The sequence below is a fragment of the Syngnathoides biaculeatus genome, chromosome 13 (genome assembly GCF_019802595.1).
Source record: "Syngnathoides biaculeatus isolate LvHL_M chromosome 13, ASM1980259v1, whole genome shotgun sequence".
Lineage (NCBI taxonomy): Eukaryota > Metazoa > Chordata > Actinopteri > Syngnathiformes > Syngnathidae > Syngnathoides > Syngnathoides biaculeatus.
Genome location: NC_084652.1, coordinates 26,543,157 through 26,559,336, shown reverse-complemented (window position 1 = coordinate 26,559,336; position 16,180 = coordinate 26,543,157). Strand labels below are relative to the sequence as shown.

The 16,180-nt window shown below is 45.7% G+C and overlaps 1 protein-coding gene and 1 long non-coding RNA gene across 3 annotated transcripts in view; both read left to right on the top strand.

Annotated features, from left to right (window-relative positions):
• Window positions 1-16,180, top strand: part of tmem70 (transmembrane protein 70) — a 65,147-nt gene that overhangs the window by 19,735 nt on the left and 29,232 nt on the right. Inside the window, exon 5 of one of the 2 annotated variants that reach the window (XR_009797710.1) lies at window positions 4,441-5,830. The exons of the other annotated variant lie outside the window; for it this stretch is intronic. The gene's annotated coding sequence lies outside the window, so the exon portion shown is untranslated. Of the gene's footprint in view, window positions 1-4,440; window positions 5,831-16,180 lie in introns of those variants that run through there. 2 annotated transcript variants of the gene reach the window in all.
• LOC133510758 (uncharacterized) lies at window positions 7,933-9,439 on the top strand. Its single transcript, XR_009797711.1, has 3 exons — window positions 7,933-8,349; window positions 8,450-8,502; window positions 8,630-9,439. It is a non-coding gene; the product is annotated as an uncharacterized LOC133510758 (long non-coding RNA).

Here is a 16,180-nt window from a genome sequence, read left to right as displayed (position 1 = left end):
CCCGAATCCAACCTTCCTTCCTCGAGTGGCCACATCGAAAAGGTAAGCAGAATACCTGTTACGAAAACGTCTAAATTCTGCATATTGGAGTGTCTAAATTGTAAAAGCAAGGAGTGTCGGAGGGGGCAATATTGTAAAAGTGTGGACGTTAGTAGGGTATAAAATCGGGGATTTACCTACTAGAATAGTTTGGAACTATTCGTGGTTAAGATATGGTGTAAAATCTGGGATTTACGTATCAGTGTGGAAGCGGTGTGAGTGGAATACCAAACTGTTGTTCTGTGTGAAAAGTGTCCGGGACGCGCGCGGGTGGATTGGGAATTGGCGAGTGAAACTAACTGTGACAGTGGTCTCTCGTGTGAGAAGCCATATGAAGGGAACGATGTGTGGTCGGAGATAAACGGCTATTACGTGAAATTGGAGACTCAGTTAATGAGTGGAATTGAAGGAAAGAAAATTAAGAAGGAAAGGGAGTGTAGCCATAAGGTGTTTTTGAAGTTAAAGAAAGACGAGCTGTTTCAAGGAGAGCCCGGAACGTGGGATATTTCAAAGTTGGCGAGGCAGTTACAGAAAAAGGAAAGTAGAATGTTGGCGAATATTCGAGGCTTGAAGGAAGATAAAGATCAAGCAAGTTGGAGACAGCGTGTTAAGTTGGAGAAGGAAGTGAAAGAGTTGGAGAAAGATAGACTTGGTATACACCAGTTGGCAACGATTGCAACTGCGTTGGTGTCTAAGTATGGAGGAGTGTGAGGAAGTTGTGAAGAAAGTGCCTGCGTCGGTTGAGAAAGTGGATGAGAGAAGAAAGACGATAGAGGGGGAAAGAGGAATCTATCCCCAGTTGCCAGAGAGCGGACAGGCGCAGCAATATGTGTTTGAGCCACCGCCGTACCCGACGGCACCAGTGATGGCCCCAGTGGTCACATTGGGTGGCCGCATGGTACTGGACGTAGAGGATGACTGGTCAAGAATGACCCCTGGGACAGTTCAGTTGATTGAGCAGGCTGTGAATAAGGAGAGAAACACAATGCGGGCTGACCAGCATAGTCAAGTGATATCGCCCACAAGGACACCAGAGGCGGCACTAGCTGAAAGGAGGGGCACCCCAGCTGAGGGGAGCAGGGGCGCACCAGAGCAGACGAAGAAAGAGGCATCATGGAAGTTGTTTGAAGGATATAGAGTGCAATGGGAAAAAAGAGGAATGTTGGATGAAGTGATGACGGGGATGACAAATTATGAGCAGGCAACGCTGGGCGATTTAAAACGCAGGGAGGTTGCACCTGAGAGTGAGGAGGAAGAAGGTGCGGTAATGCGAGAACAGCGGCACATGCTCAAGGCGTTGAGTGAAGGGGAACGACAAAAGGAAATGGATGATGAGTCGCCGGGGCGGGGCGAGGTTATAATACTCCCAGTAAGGGCAAGATGATGGCACAGCAGGAACAGGGCCAAATTATGGCACCTCTAGTGGTAACACACGCGGGTCGCCACTATGAGCCCCTGGTGCTTCGGGATGTGGCTGCATTGGTGGAGAAAATGCCACACCTGCATAAAGGGGCACAAGCCTGGATTACTAAATTTTTGGCGGCGATGTCAGGACAGGGAGTAGCATTGGGGGATTTTAGACAGGCTATCTTGAGATCATGTTCCCGAATTCAATTACAGAATATTGAGGTGGCATCCGGCACCCGCCATTTGGGAAGTGAAACGCCACTGGCAGAGGTGTCAGATGTCATGTTTAAAGAATTGAGGGCAGCCTTTCCATCTCCAGTGGATGTGGCTCCTACAATATTTAATTACGGAAAGTATCTGACTCCGGAGCAACATTATGCTTAAGCGATGGAGCTGTGGATTGAAACCACAGGCAAAGATCCAGCCAGCTATCCGGAGGCCGAGATGATGTTTAGGACGGCGATGCTGAATGGGCTCCCAAACGAGGTGCAGACGATTTTGAGGACAGATCCAGATATTCTGGTCTGCCCGGAGCCGCGGTTTAAGAGGCATTTAATACAACACTGCCGGATTTATGCGGAAAAAGCAAACAAAGACCAGAAGGAGACTGATGCTCTGGCGACGAGTTTGGTTAAATTACAGCTTGCAAAGTTGCATGGTGAAGCAAAGCAGGAGAAGGCAAAACAAAAGCAAATGTATCAGACTTCAGTGGGGGCTGGACGGGGCTGAGGACAAGGATTCCGTGGTGGATACAGAGGGCGTGGTCGTGGTACCTTCCCAGGTCGAGGACTGAATGGATTTGCCCCGGGGACCTGTTTCAATTGTGGATCCCCGGATCATTGGGCTCGGGACTGTTATGGCAACCCACCACCACCGGGGCCAGAGCAAAGAAATCAGCAAGCGGGGACACAGAACCAGGGAGGGCCACAACAGCCCCGCCCTTGGCCGCAGCCAAACCCACAGGGTCAGTATTACCAGGCTGACCCATGGTACGGCCCGGACGAAGAGGGGGGCCTGGGAAACTCGGGAAGCACTGGCCAGGCAGAGCCAATGCTTCAATTGACGGTGGCGGGTACTCCAATCCAGATGTTGGTGGACACGGGAGCAACACACTCTTCGATCAACATGCCACTGCCAAGCACAGCGTTGTCGAAACGAGTTACAACGTTGGTCGGCTTCTCGGGATGTCCTCAGACTCTGAAGTATATAGAGATGCGTTTGAAGAAATTGAGGGAGATGATTGGACACTACAGTCACCATGCATCTTTGTAGGCCCAGAGGGAGTGGCAGCGAATGTGCAGTTGTCGCCAGAGCAAGAACAATGGTTCATAATGGGTGAGGAAGGTCTGCCCCATGTAACATTGGCAGTGTCGCCAGGCCATGAGCCCCGTCTACTGCGGCATGATTGGATGATAACGGAAATTCCAGATGTGTGGCACTCTACCTCAGCTAACAGTTTTAGGATTATGGCAAAAATGGTGGACGAGGCAGACCTCAAATTGGTTTTTCTGGACCGCCATCATGGGCGGGAGCAGACTGATCATGAGTCCGCACAGGCTATGTTGGATCAAATGCCGCAGCCCCTGTGGTCGCAGGGTCCATTTGATGTTGGTTTGTGTCATACAGTTCAGCCGATCCTCTTGGAGGTTGATTGTTCCGTTCCGGTCCGCCTTCCTCAATATCGATGGCCTCAGGAAGCAGATAAAGGTATGGAAAACACAGTGGCCGGATTGTGGGATGCGGGGGTGTTGGAAACGTCAGCCTCCTCGTGGAACACACCCCTACGGCCAGTTCAAAAGGCGGTTGGGGTGACGTGGAGGATGGCCCATGATTTGACATCACCGTAACTCCTGTTCTGCCAGTTCCCGATCCCCAGCGCATCCTATCATCCTTGGACCCACAAAAACAGTGGTACACAGTGATTGACTTGGCAAATGTGTATTTCTGCTTACCACTGGCAGAATCAATAAGACACTTGGAAGTATTTTGTACTGCAATTTCACTCCCTTATAGGTAAATGCAAACACAAGGGTTCAAAAACTCACCGGGAATTTTCAATCAGGTCCTGAAGGACTTGCTGTCCTCACGTGAGTTGCCCCAAGGCTCAGTGTTCCTGCAGTATGTGGATGATCTCCTCATTGCAGCTGAGACATCTCAACAGTGCATTGAAGCCACGCGAGCAGTGCTGGTCAAGCTCGCTGACCTGGGCTTTAAGGTGTCGAGGAAAAAGTTGCAGTTTTGTCGTAGGTCTGTGGTTTTCTTGGGACGCGTAATCACACCAGCTGGTTTGGCCCTGTCCCCAGATCACCTCATTTCCATATTGCGGCACCCACGCCTGGAAACAGTGCAGGACATGCTGTCATTTTTGGGGCTGTGTGGCTATAGCAAAGCCTACATGCCATGTTATGTGGACAAAACAGAAGGCCTGCGGGCTCTGGTTAAACAACAGGGGGTCCGGAATTTGAAAGCCACCCAGCAGTGGACCCCGGAGGATGATGCATTGTTTGTACAATTAATTCAGGAATTGGCATTTGCAGCAGCACTGGCCACACCAGATTACAGCAAGGTCTTCCATCTAGAACGCAGCACTGTATCAACGACATGGGACACATAGGGCAGTGTTGGTGTATTGTAGTGTGCCACTAGACGGGATTCAACAGAAGCAGGCAGACTGCGTCAGGTACGCTGCGGGCCTGGCCAAAGTCTTGCAGAAAACGGCACACGTGGTTATGGGATATCCAGTCCAGGTATTGACGTACCACGCGGTATCGGCATTTGTGGCATCGCAAAGATGACGTGGCTACAAGCTTTGCCCCTGGCTCTGTTGGTGGTCCGCCAAACTGTTCACAAAATTACTGGGTTCGCACCGTTCGAACTGTTAACAGGTCGCCTAATGCCAGGTCCTAGCTCCACCTTGGTTCCGCTGCCTGACTTGCCAACTCCGGATTTAACACATGCTGCATAGTGGAAGTATCTTCATGCACTTGTATCCAGTGTGTCTGCACAGGTCAGGGAAAAGGCGGCTGTCAACACTTCGTCAACACCACGGGATCCCGACATTACTCCATACGTCTACCTCCGAGTGCTGTCCCGGAAGTGGACTGACCCTCGCTGGAAGGGACCGTTTCGGGTTCTGGCTAGAACCTCACACGCCGTCCAATTGGAGACCAAGGGTCATAAGTGGTATCATTACTCGCAGTTGAGACCGGCACCTGACTTTGTACCTGACAATGGTGAGCGTGAAAGTTGATTGCCCAGACGGGCAGGTCAAGAGAGGAATGGTGAAGATGATCAGAATTGAGTCTAGATCAAAGATGTCAACAAAGTCTGTGTCTGAAAAACAATTAGGACGCGAATGTCCGAGTTCTTTTACGATTACGATTTTATTGCTTTGCCTCGCATCAATATGCTTTGTGTGGACCATGCTGGCGCTCGAATCTGTTATACAGGATGAAAGAAGTGAAGGAGTGACTGTGGACAGCAATGGAACGGTGTGGTATGAGGCACGGCAAGGTGGTGGTGGTGAGCTGACACAGACACAACAAACACTGATGAGTTTAAAATTTAATCAACCGACACAGGTGAGCACGTGGGGGAGCCTTTTTAATTGGACACCACAATGGAGGGATCTGGAACATACGCAATGGATACCAATTGGTACACTGAATGGCTGAGTATGTTTGGAAGCTACAAAGGTTTGATCGGCTCTGTGGTAGTTTCTATTGCTGTGTTTGTGGCTATCATGGTGCTCTGCGGATGTTGTTGTATCCCATGTATTAGGTCTCTCACAGTCCGGACAATCGAGCGGACCCTGGGACCGCTCCCACCAGGTGGACAGTACATGATGCTTTCACAGAAGGACCCCCGGGAGTTCGGAGTGTGAATTGTCGGTGGCATGGCCTCAGTGGGCTGAGGCCATGAGAGGGAATAAAAGAAATGAAATGTATAAAAGTTAATCAACAAGGCGTTGTATTTGCAATACTACTTAATGTGTGAAAGTCTGTGGATGAAAAGTTGCAGTGTGAGAATGTGGCATGAAAGTGATTACAGCAGATAGCGTGCTAGAACGGAATGTTCTCGACGGTTGGTGGTGACCACAATCAGCAGGTGTGGGGTGACGCGACGCTTGACCTAGAGGGAGACGGGAGCAACAAAACGTCAACAACTGCAGGCGGGAGGAGTGGCCCCACCATCCTGCGGACCAAGAAAGACCAATGAGAGAGCGCTAAGGATAACTGCAGGAGACACATAACCAATAGTGAATTAGTAGATTGTACTTTTAAATTGTCCTGGGCAACTCGGATGTGGAGTACGTCGGCTGGAGGGAACAGAGACGTACAGGGTTGTATTGAGAGAGACCTGAGACCCAGGTGTTTCTTGAAGGAATAAATCCACTCGCTTGTGAAAACGTCGGCTTCCTGGTCCTTTCTTTGCAGAACGAGCGCGCAAATTGTTGGATGAGTGGTGGTCGGGTAAGGTCACAATTTGGAGTCAGATGATTAACGGACTTTTGTATTGATCTAAAAATAATATCCAACATACCCTTCACACTTTGGTAACAGTGTAAGCACTGAATACACAATTTTTCTGATGCTAGTTGTAGAGGATATGGGTCCTGCTCCTACCTGAGGTACAAGAACGATCAAAATGAGATTCATTGTAGTTTGGTTATGGCCAAGGAGAGGGTCGCACCCTTAAAGATTACAAGCTTTCCAAGATTGGAACTTGCAACTGCAGTAACTTCAGCCAGGATGAGTGCCATGCTGAAGGAAGAGCTTCAGCTGGAAATAGAAAGGGAATGCTTTTGGACTGACTCTCAAGTTGTGATGGCATACATAAATAACAAAGCACGAAGGTTCCACATGTTTGTTGCAAATAGAGTTCAACTCATCAGAGAGAAAACTGATCCAAATAATTGGTACTACGTCGATGCAACCCAAAACCCTGCTGACTTCGCTTCCAGGGGACTTCGTGTTGCAGATATCTCCTCATCTGGCTGGTTGTCCGGTCCTAAATTTCTATAGGAACCAGAGGTACTTCAAACATCTAAACACTCTATTGAGCTCTTGGTTGGTGACCCCGAGGTCAAGTCTGTTCACATCTGCAACTCAAGTGAATACACAGGCAGATATCCTGGGTCGACTGGAAAGGTTTTCTTCCTGGACCACACTTCTTAAAGTGGTCGCAAGAATAAAGAAGCTTGAGTCAAAGCTAAAACATGTCGATCTTGTAACTGTAACAGAGCGCAAGAAAGCTGCTGATTACTGCAACAACAAGCATTCCCTTCTGAGATGAGGCTTCTTCAAGGAAAGCCGCAGTGATCAAGTCTTCCAAAGTCAAGTCCGGTCTTTAAACTCAATCCCATTCTGGAGGAAGTACTTCTTCGTGTTGGGGGAAGACTTAAAGGATCAATCCTCGGTGAAGAGCAAAAGCACCCCATTATTCTCCCAAAAGACAGCCATATCACAAAGCTGATCTTGTCACACTTTCACAGTCAAGTATGCCATCAAGGTCGAAATCAATCCTTGAAGTAGTTGCAGGCAAATGGATTTTGGGTAATAGGTGGGAGCAAAATAATTGCAAGGCTGATATTCAAATGTGTGGAGTGCCGTAAGCAAAGAAGACCAGTGGAAGAACAAATGTCCGATCTTCCAAAAGAACGCTGTGATATCTCAGCTCTGTTTACTCAGTGGAATGGATTGTTTTGGCCCTTTTTTTTTGTAAAGAATGGTCGCAAGGAGATCAAAAGATATGGACTACTCCTCACATGTTTATCCTCGGGTGCAATTCATGTTGAGATGCTTGACTTATCCACTGATGGCTTTATTAATGCTTTGAGATGCTTTATTAGTCTGAGAGGAGCAGTTTCTCAAATTCGTTGTGATCAAGGCACAAATTTTTTTGGCGCCAGCAACGAGTTCAAAGCAGCTCTTAAGCAGTGTGACTTTAAGGCACTTGACACGTTCCTAGCAGACAACCAGTGCGAGTTTGTGTTTAATGCCCCATCAGCTAGTCATGCAGGTGTGATCTGTGAGCGGCAAATACGTACCATACGCAGTGTTCTAAATGTGCAGGAAGGCTAGATGATGCATCACTCAGAACTTTGTTCTATAAAGCAATGGCGATTGTAAACAGCCGTCCTCTCAGCGTTGTTGCAATCAATGATCCAAAGTTGCTTGAACCCTTAACTCCAAACCATCTTCTCCTGATGAAGCCTAAAATTGCTATACCACCCCCGGGGAACTTTGTGAAGGAGGATTTGTTTGCCTCCAAAAGATGGCGTCGCGTGCAATATTTAACAAAGCAGTTCTGGGGCAGATGGAGAAAGGAATACCTCCTGAACCTCACCTTAAGACAAAAATGGCATGTTCCTCGGCGCAACCTAAAGGTTAATGACATTGTCATTGTCAAAGAGGATGCTGTACCAAGAAATGAATGGCTCTTGGCTCGAGTGGTTGAAACTATAGTTGGGCCAGATTGATTGGTGCGTCGAGTCAAGTTTAGAGTTGGAGAGCGCAAGTCAGCCATAGAAAAGCACTCTCCCTCAAAGCCCTCAATCATTGAATGGCCTATTCAAAAACTAGTACTTTTACTTGAAGGTGTTTGATGAGATAAAGACTCCTATCAGACCTAATATTGATCCGTTACATTGTGACCTAAATCAAGTTTGTTGCCATCAGTAAAATCATATATGGTTATTTGTTGGTCTTTGTTTTGTTTAATCATATTATGATTTGGTGGGAGTTTTAGTGGCCAGTTGAGTAAATTGAATGAACCATTCATGTTCTGGGGTGATCCACAAGCTGATTACCTGTGCTGATTGCCACACCTGTGTTGGTTTGCCATACTTACCTGGGCGATCACACAGAGAGGAGGTTATGTGGAGTAGAGCAGAGAAGCAGAGTAAGTCTAAATGTTTGACATTTTATTTTGGTCCATTCATATGCATACAAACATGACATTGATGTCAATTTTTTTTTTTTTTTTTTTAATTCAAATGCAGTTTGTGGCCTTCATTGTCATTGAAGAGTTTGCACCCTTGGTAGGCGGAGCGAGGTTGGCTCATTCTCTTTATTTGTGTGTTGCTTAAATTGTTGTTTATATACAAAAATGGACGTATAATGAAGTGTGTTTTTAGAGAAAACTGAACTTTGTACCTATTAATATTATGTTTTTTTTTTAGTTTCACAGTGCTTGAAGATGCAATAAAGTTTGCACCGGTTGAACTCTACGCTGTCTCATTGATGCTAAGGGCTGCTACAATGTTCTTTGTCTTGCTCAATTTTTTTTTTTTTTATAAACTGTGCAAGGCATGGTTGTGTTTTTATACCATGACAGGTAATTGTCAGTTTGAACTCTTTGATTTTTCTGTGTTACACATTAGGACCCTCACCAAACGTTTCTCCTGGTGAACATTGGTTAGGTGTCTTAGTAATAGAGTTTTAAGCATGACTGCAGTCCTAAGAGGGTCCTGCATTAAGAGGTTCTTCGTACTCCAAAGACACTAGCGGCCTCAAATATACACTGTGAAACAGTTGGGAAGAAAATTGGCACCTCCAAATCTTAGACCATGGTTATAGTTGAAAAAAGGTGGCGTGCCCTCTCTTGGTTAGGGATGAGATCCTGCCCCAAGTGGAGGATTTCTAGTAGTAGGAGTTCCTCTCTAGGAGTCTCGTACATGAGTGAGGGAAGAATGGAGCGAGAGATCGACGGCCAGATCGGTGCAGTGTCTGCAGTTATGTGGACCTTTGTATTGATCTGTTCTGCTAAAGGAGGAGCCCAGCTGATAGGTGACGCTCTCTTTTTACCGGTCCATCTATGTTCTTACCCTCATCTATGGTTACGAGCTCTGGATGGCAACTGAAAGGACAAGGTCCCGGGTACAAGCAGCCGAAATGAGTTTCTTCCGCATATTGTCCGGGCTCTACATTCGAGATAAAATCAGAAGCTCGGTCATCTGGACGGTGCTCAGATTAGAGCAACTGCTCCCCCACTGGTGAGATGGCTCAGGCTTCTGATCGAGATGCCTCCAAACTGCCTCTCCAGTAAGGTGTTCTGGGTATATATATCCTACTGCGGGGAGACCCCAGGGGATGACCCAGGGCGAAAACATAACCCAGCAAATGTGGAAGGACATCGAAGATTGTGTTTCTCACTGCAGTTGGACGAATCTTCTGTCGTGAAAGCCCATGTGTGCATTTTCATTCGTATGGTGTTTAGTGATCGTGAACTCAGTTACAAAAAAGGTGCATAGTTACTGTAAGTATTTTGCATGGTGAAATATTGCCTCATGCATTTATGCAAAGGACACATACATTTACACATAAAGGATCCTCAAAATACTTTAAAATGTTTTGCATTTTTGTATTGGGTACATCTTTGTGGCTTGGTCATTGTATTTCATCTTTGGTCATTCTAAAAAAAAAAAAAAATCAGCCCCCCCCAATTCATTTTATATTTCGTGATACACAAATGCAAAAAAAAAAGAAAAAACTGAATTATTCCAACATTCTGAATAGATGTCAGGTCGTCTTGTAATTTTTCTGATTTATCTCAGTCAACCAAGCCCATAACTTTCCACCACCCAGCGGCCTTTCAAAAAGGATTCCAATCAGAATGGAAGTTCTCAATGCTTAAAGTTTGTGCCTCTTCCATCTTTGAAGAGCTCACTTATTTTTTTTTTATTTAATCAATGACAGTAAAGTTGCGTCTTAAAAAAAGAAACAAATTTAGCAATTTTTTTTTAATGCCGCCTTGATTTTACATGAGTACATCCATGCTTAAAGTTCTATTTTTTAGAAAAGTTACTTATTCATCCTTTTAAACATAGTAAAGGCCATCCTAATTGACAGAACAAATGCTTCTTCTTATCATGGTAAAGGCAAAGGTGGATCGCAGTGAAGTCCAACAGCTTCATAAAACTCGTGAGTTGCACAAATTAAATGTTTCCCTTCAAACTCAGCAGGTTCAAGTGCATAAATGATACTAACTAGTCATTAAAACCATTACACTCCAGTCCTTATACAATTGCAATCACAGCAAAGTAAGTCGTTGAGATTTACAGAGTTTGAAAGCATATAAAAGTCTACATACAAATACTTCGTTGCTGCATCTGTTCTCAATCACATTGTGATGTACCTATTGTTATTATTTTATTTAAATATGCATTTTTCTCAAATCAGTCAGTCAATTTGGTATTATAAATACTTTATAATTTGAGATTGAAAAGAATAATTCCTACCAGAAATGATCGCTACACAGGTGTGTATTTCATTGGGCACCGTCTATCACGTGTATGATCTCTATACACTTGTCATTTTTTCAATACAAATGCCAATATTTAACACAATCTCGCATTCATTAACTTTGATTGGGAAAAAAATTTAGGACACAAAGTCGTCTCCTCCATACTACGGAAGCGTATTGCGGGCACACGCACACCTCGTAAACCTCTCTCTGACCGACGTCTTTTTTTTTTTTTAAATATGCATTGTTCTCAAATAAGTCAACTTGGCATCATAAATATTTCTTGGTTATTTCAGATTCATAAGAATAATTTCTACATGAAATGATTTGATCGCAAAACAGGCATGTGTATTTGGTTGGGAACTATCCATCATGTGTATCGATCTTTTCTGGTCTTTTTAGCTGGTATTCAATAGAATGATCTTATGTGCTGACTGAGTTTATTGTGATTGCTTTCATTTGACCTTAACTTTAACGTAGAGTAGGTCATATGTAAATTGTACATCTTTTGTGCTGACTTTATTTGATTGCTTCTTTTTGATTATCTGCAGCCCGTTGGGAAGCACATTATTGTGCTACCTGTCGGCCGGTCCCAAACCCGGATAAATGCAGAGGGTTGCGTGAGGAATGGGGGTGTAAAACTGTGCCAAACATATGTGAGCGTTCATCATACGAATTGTACAATAGGTCGTGGCCCGGGCTTCCTACACCCTCACCCGGAAATGTTAATCTACAAGGCGTAGGTAGAAATTCAGATAATGTAGGTCGAAGACAAAAAAAGAGGAGGAAAGCAGCTTGGTTGGAAGAAGAAGAAGAGGAATGCACAAACCCTACAGCTGTATGTAGGGACTTTGAACGTAGGGACTATAACAGGAAAAGCTCAGGAGTTAGTTGACATGTTGATGAGGAGAAAGGTTTATACATTGTGCATCCAAGAGAACAAATGGAAAGGGAGTAAGGCTAGAAGTTTAGGTGCAGGGTTTAAATTACTTTATCATGGAGTAGATGGGAAGAGAAATGGAGTAGGAGTTATTTTGAAAGAAGAGCTGGCTAAGAATGTCTTGGAGGTAGAAAGAGTATCAGATCGAGTGATGAGGCTGAAATTTGAAATTGAGCGTATTATGTAAAATGTGATGAGCGGCTATGTCCCACAGGTAGGATGTGACCTCGAGTTGAAAGAGAAATTCTGGAAGGAACCAGTCTTGGTCAATTGTGACGGAAAAAGACATAAGCCGTATTTTTCTGAGTTTGAGCTCACCGCACGTCTTCAAACAATGACAGAACCTCCCTATTTTAAACCCTTGCTTTTTTTTTTTAAAGTAAAGAAATATGATCAAACATGAGTATGGATGCCGGAGTAAAGAAGACAAAAACGTATCTCTTTCATACGGAATATGAGGCGGACTTGTTTTTCACGATGTCATTTTCGAAGTGCGTTTGCCTCATCTGCCAGTGTAGTGAAATGTGGAGCGCCATTTTCGAAATGTTTATGGAAAATACGACACCGACATTCCGCCACAAAGCAAGCTGAGAATGAGAAAAGTGAACGAACTAAAATCCCAATTGGCCGCACAGCAGTAACATTTCACACAATATAGTTCAACAGCAAAAGCCGCCACCGTAGTATCATTCCCGGTTCATCGCATCGTCTTTAATAACAAGAAGTCCTTCCATGACGGAGAGATTGTGAAAGAGGCATAGCTGACGCATTGTTCCGATCTTTTAAAAACAAGGCGGAAATATTATCTTCAATAAAATCTTTGTCGCTGTAAAGGGGTACAGTTACACGGTTCTGTGAAGCCATGGATGATGTGTAGAAGAACATTGGAGATTGTGAGTGTATCTCACTGCAGTTGGACGAATCCGCTGATGTGAATGACACAGCCCAGGTGTGCATTTCCATTCGTATGCTGTTTAGTGGTCATCAATGTGAACTCAGATGGATACAAAAAATGTTTATTGTTCACTATGTTGTGTTGTGGAATATTGACTCATGCGGTTGTGCAAGGCACAAACGTATACATATACATTTACACAAAAAGAATCCTCAATATACTTTAAAATAGATATGTTTTGCATTTTTGTAGTGGTAGACCTTGTGGCTTTGTCATTCTATTTCATTATTGGTCGTAACAAATAACAAAAAAAAAGGCGTGAATCCCCCCACCCCTCCCATGTCGATCGCGATAGGCTAGCTGCTTGAAAAGTAGATCAAGTGGTTAAAAGGTGTGGGCACCCCAGATCTACTGGGGTGACCTCCAGGGCTCCAGACAGGCCACGTTCTCCTGTTGGACCCTGCATTGTGATTCTACCGCTCAACGACAAGGCTTTTTGGCCAGCAAAGACTGGTTCGAAAAATTAAAAAAATATATATAGCCTCAGAAATGTGCTTCTGTATGGTGCTGCTTGTAGGTACGTGAAGAGTTTCCGAGATGGCAGGTTTTTAACATGGATGAAAACGGCCTTTTTTGGAAGAGGATGGCTATGCGTACTTCTTCAAGGACCGTGTTTACAATCATCATGTTGCAATTCTGCAGTTGAGTGAACTTGAATTCCTTACATGCCTCTCCTTCACCGTGTGTTTTTGTGTGTGTAGTTGTGCGTGTGCATGTACTCATTTTACTTAATAAATGCATTTGTAAACAGATGGTCTCATCTTCTTCCTGGTTTTCCGGGTCGCAGAAGCAAAAGCTTGAGCAGGGATACTCGGACTTCCCTTTCCCCAGCCACTTTATCCAGCACTTCTGTAGGGATCCCGAGGTGTTCCTAGGTCAGCCAAGAGACGTCTAGTCTCTCCAGCATGTCCTGGGTTGTTCCCGGAGTTTATTTCCGGTGGAACGTGCCCGAAACACCTCACCAGGCAGGCGTCCAGGAAACATCTGGATCAGCATCCATATCAGATGTCCCAGCCACCTCATCTAGCTTCTCTCAATGCAGAGGAGCAGTGGCTCAACACTGAGCCCTTCCCCGGAGAGGGCACGCTACCTTTTTCTGATTGAGGACCATGGGCTCAGATTTGGAAGTGCTGATTCTCATCCCAGCAGCTTCACAGTAGGCTGCGAACCGCTTAAGTGAGTATGAAGATCACGGCTTGATGAAGCCAAAGGAAACCACGTTATCTACAAAGAGCAATGCTGAGGCCACCAAACCGGATATCCTCTATGCCTTAGGTGTGCCTAAAAATTCTGTCCATTAAACATTATGAACAAAATCGGTGACAAAGGGCAGCCTTGGCGGAGTCCAACTCTCACCAGAAATGAGTCAGACTTATTGCCGGCAATGCGGACCAAACTCTGATATTGGTCGTATAGGGACCGAACAGCCTGTATCATGGGGTTTGGTACCCCATACTCCCCACAGGACTCCCCAAGGGACACGGTCGAACGCCGTCTCCAAGTCCACAAAAACACGTTTACTGGTTTGGCAAACTCCCATGCACCCTTGATGATCCTCCTGAGGGTGTAGAGCTGGTCCACTGTTCCAAGCCAGGACGAAAACCACATTGCTGAATCTGAGTTTCAACTTCCCCACGGACCCTCCACTCCAGCACCCCTGAATAGACCTAACCAGGGAGGCTGAGGAGTGTGATTCCCCCTGGAGTTAAAACACACCCTCCAGTCCCCCTTCATAAATGGAGGACCACCACTCCAGTATGCCAATCCAGAGGCGCTGTCCCTGTCCATGCGATGTTGCAGAGGTGTGTCAACTAGGACAGCCGCATAACATCCAGAGCCTTTAGGAACACAAGGCGAATTTCATGCTCCCCCGTGGCCACCAAGGAGAATTTTAACCACCTCGGTGACAACTCCTGAGATTGAGGCTTTCAGAGAACCAGACTCTGCTTCCTCATAGAAAGGCATGTGAGTGGAATTGTGGAGGTCTTTTGAAGTAGGCATGTGAGTGGAATTGTGGAGGTCTTCAAAGTATTCTCCACACCGATTCACAATGTCCCAAGTTGAGGTCAGCAGTAGCCCATGCTCGGTATACAGTGTTGATGGTACACTGCTCCCCCCGCTTGAGACACCGGACGGTGGACCAGAATTTCCTCTAAGCCGTCTTGAAGTCGTTCTCCATGGCCTCACTGAACTCCTCCCATGGGCTTTTGCCTTAGCTGCATTCCGCTTGACCAACTGGTACCTATCAGCTGCCTCGGAAATCCCACAGGCCAGAAATGCCCGATAAGACTCCTTCAGCTTGACGGTATCCCTCACTGTTGCTGTCCACCAATGTGTTTGGGGCTTGTCAAGACAGACACCGACCACCTTATGGCCACAGCTCCAGTTGGCCGCCTCAGCGATAGAGGCGCGGAATATTCTCCACATGGACTCAATGTACCCCGCCTCCCCCGGAACTTCTGAAACTTCAAAGTTCTTTCAGAGGTGGGAGTTGAAATTCCTTGTGAAAGGGGAGTCTGTAAGCCATTCCCAGCAAACCCTCACGATACATTTGGGCCTGCCGCATCGGACCGGTATCTTCCCCCACCATCGGAGCCAACTCGCCATCACGTGGTGATCAGTTGACAGCTCCCCCCGTCTCTTCACCCGAGTGTCCAGGACATGCGGCCGCAAGTCCGATGATACGACCACAGTCGATCATTGAACTGTGACCTAAGGTGTCCTGGTACCAAGTGTGGACACCCTTATACCTGAAAATGGTGTTCATTATGGACAATCTGTGATGAGCACAGAAGTCCAGTAACAGAACTGCACTTGGGTTCTGATCGACGGGTGTGTTCATCCAAATCATTGCCCACATTAGCATTGACGTTCCCCATCAGAATTATGTCCCCAGAGGGAGCACTCTCCATTACTCCCTCAAAGGACTCAAAAAAGGGTGGACACACAAGCCCCTCCACTATGATAATTTGACAGCTCGAGGAGGGGTAAACAAATGGTACTTTAGTTACACAAAAACATATAGGCAAGCAACTTCACAGATTTTATTACAGTGAGAGTGGGGAATCTCTGGTACGAAAGGCTGTCACAAAACAATGTTTGGGATGTTTAGCAGGCTAGTGTGAGATGAAATGTAACTTTTTTTCAGCGGCGTAGGGAGAGAGGAACTATGTGATCTACAGCAGGGGTGTCAAACTCATTATAGTCGCAGGCCTCTTTGTAGCTACAGTTTCCCTCAGAGGGCTGTTATGACTGTGAAACAATGTAAATCCTTCACCTCATATTTCCACGTTATTTATGAACTAGTTTTAGCATTAGAAATCTAGGGTAATGGGTTTTTCAACTACTGTATATGTTTCTTCTTCTTTTCCTTTCAGCTTGTCTCGTTAGCGGTCGCCACAGCGTGTCATCTCAGATGAACGCATATTTGTTTGGCACAGTTTTACGCCGGATACCCGTCCTGACGCAACCCCTCTGCATTTAGCCGGGGAGAGAAGCTTATAGTACCTGGTATTGCCAGGCGATCTCCCATCCATGTACTAACCAGGGCCAAACCTGCTTAGCTTCCGAGATCTGACGAGACCGGGTGTTCT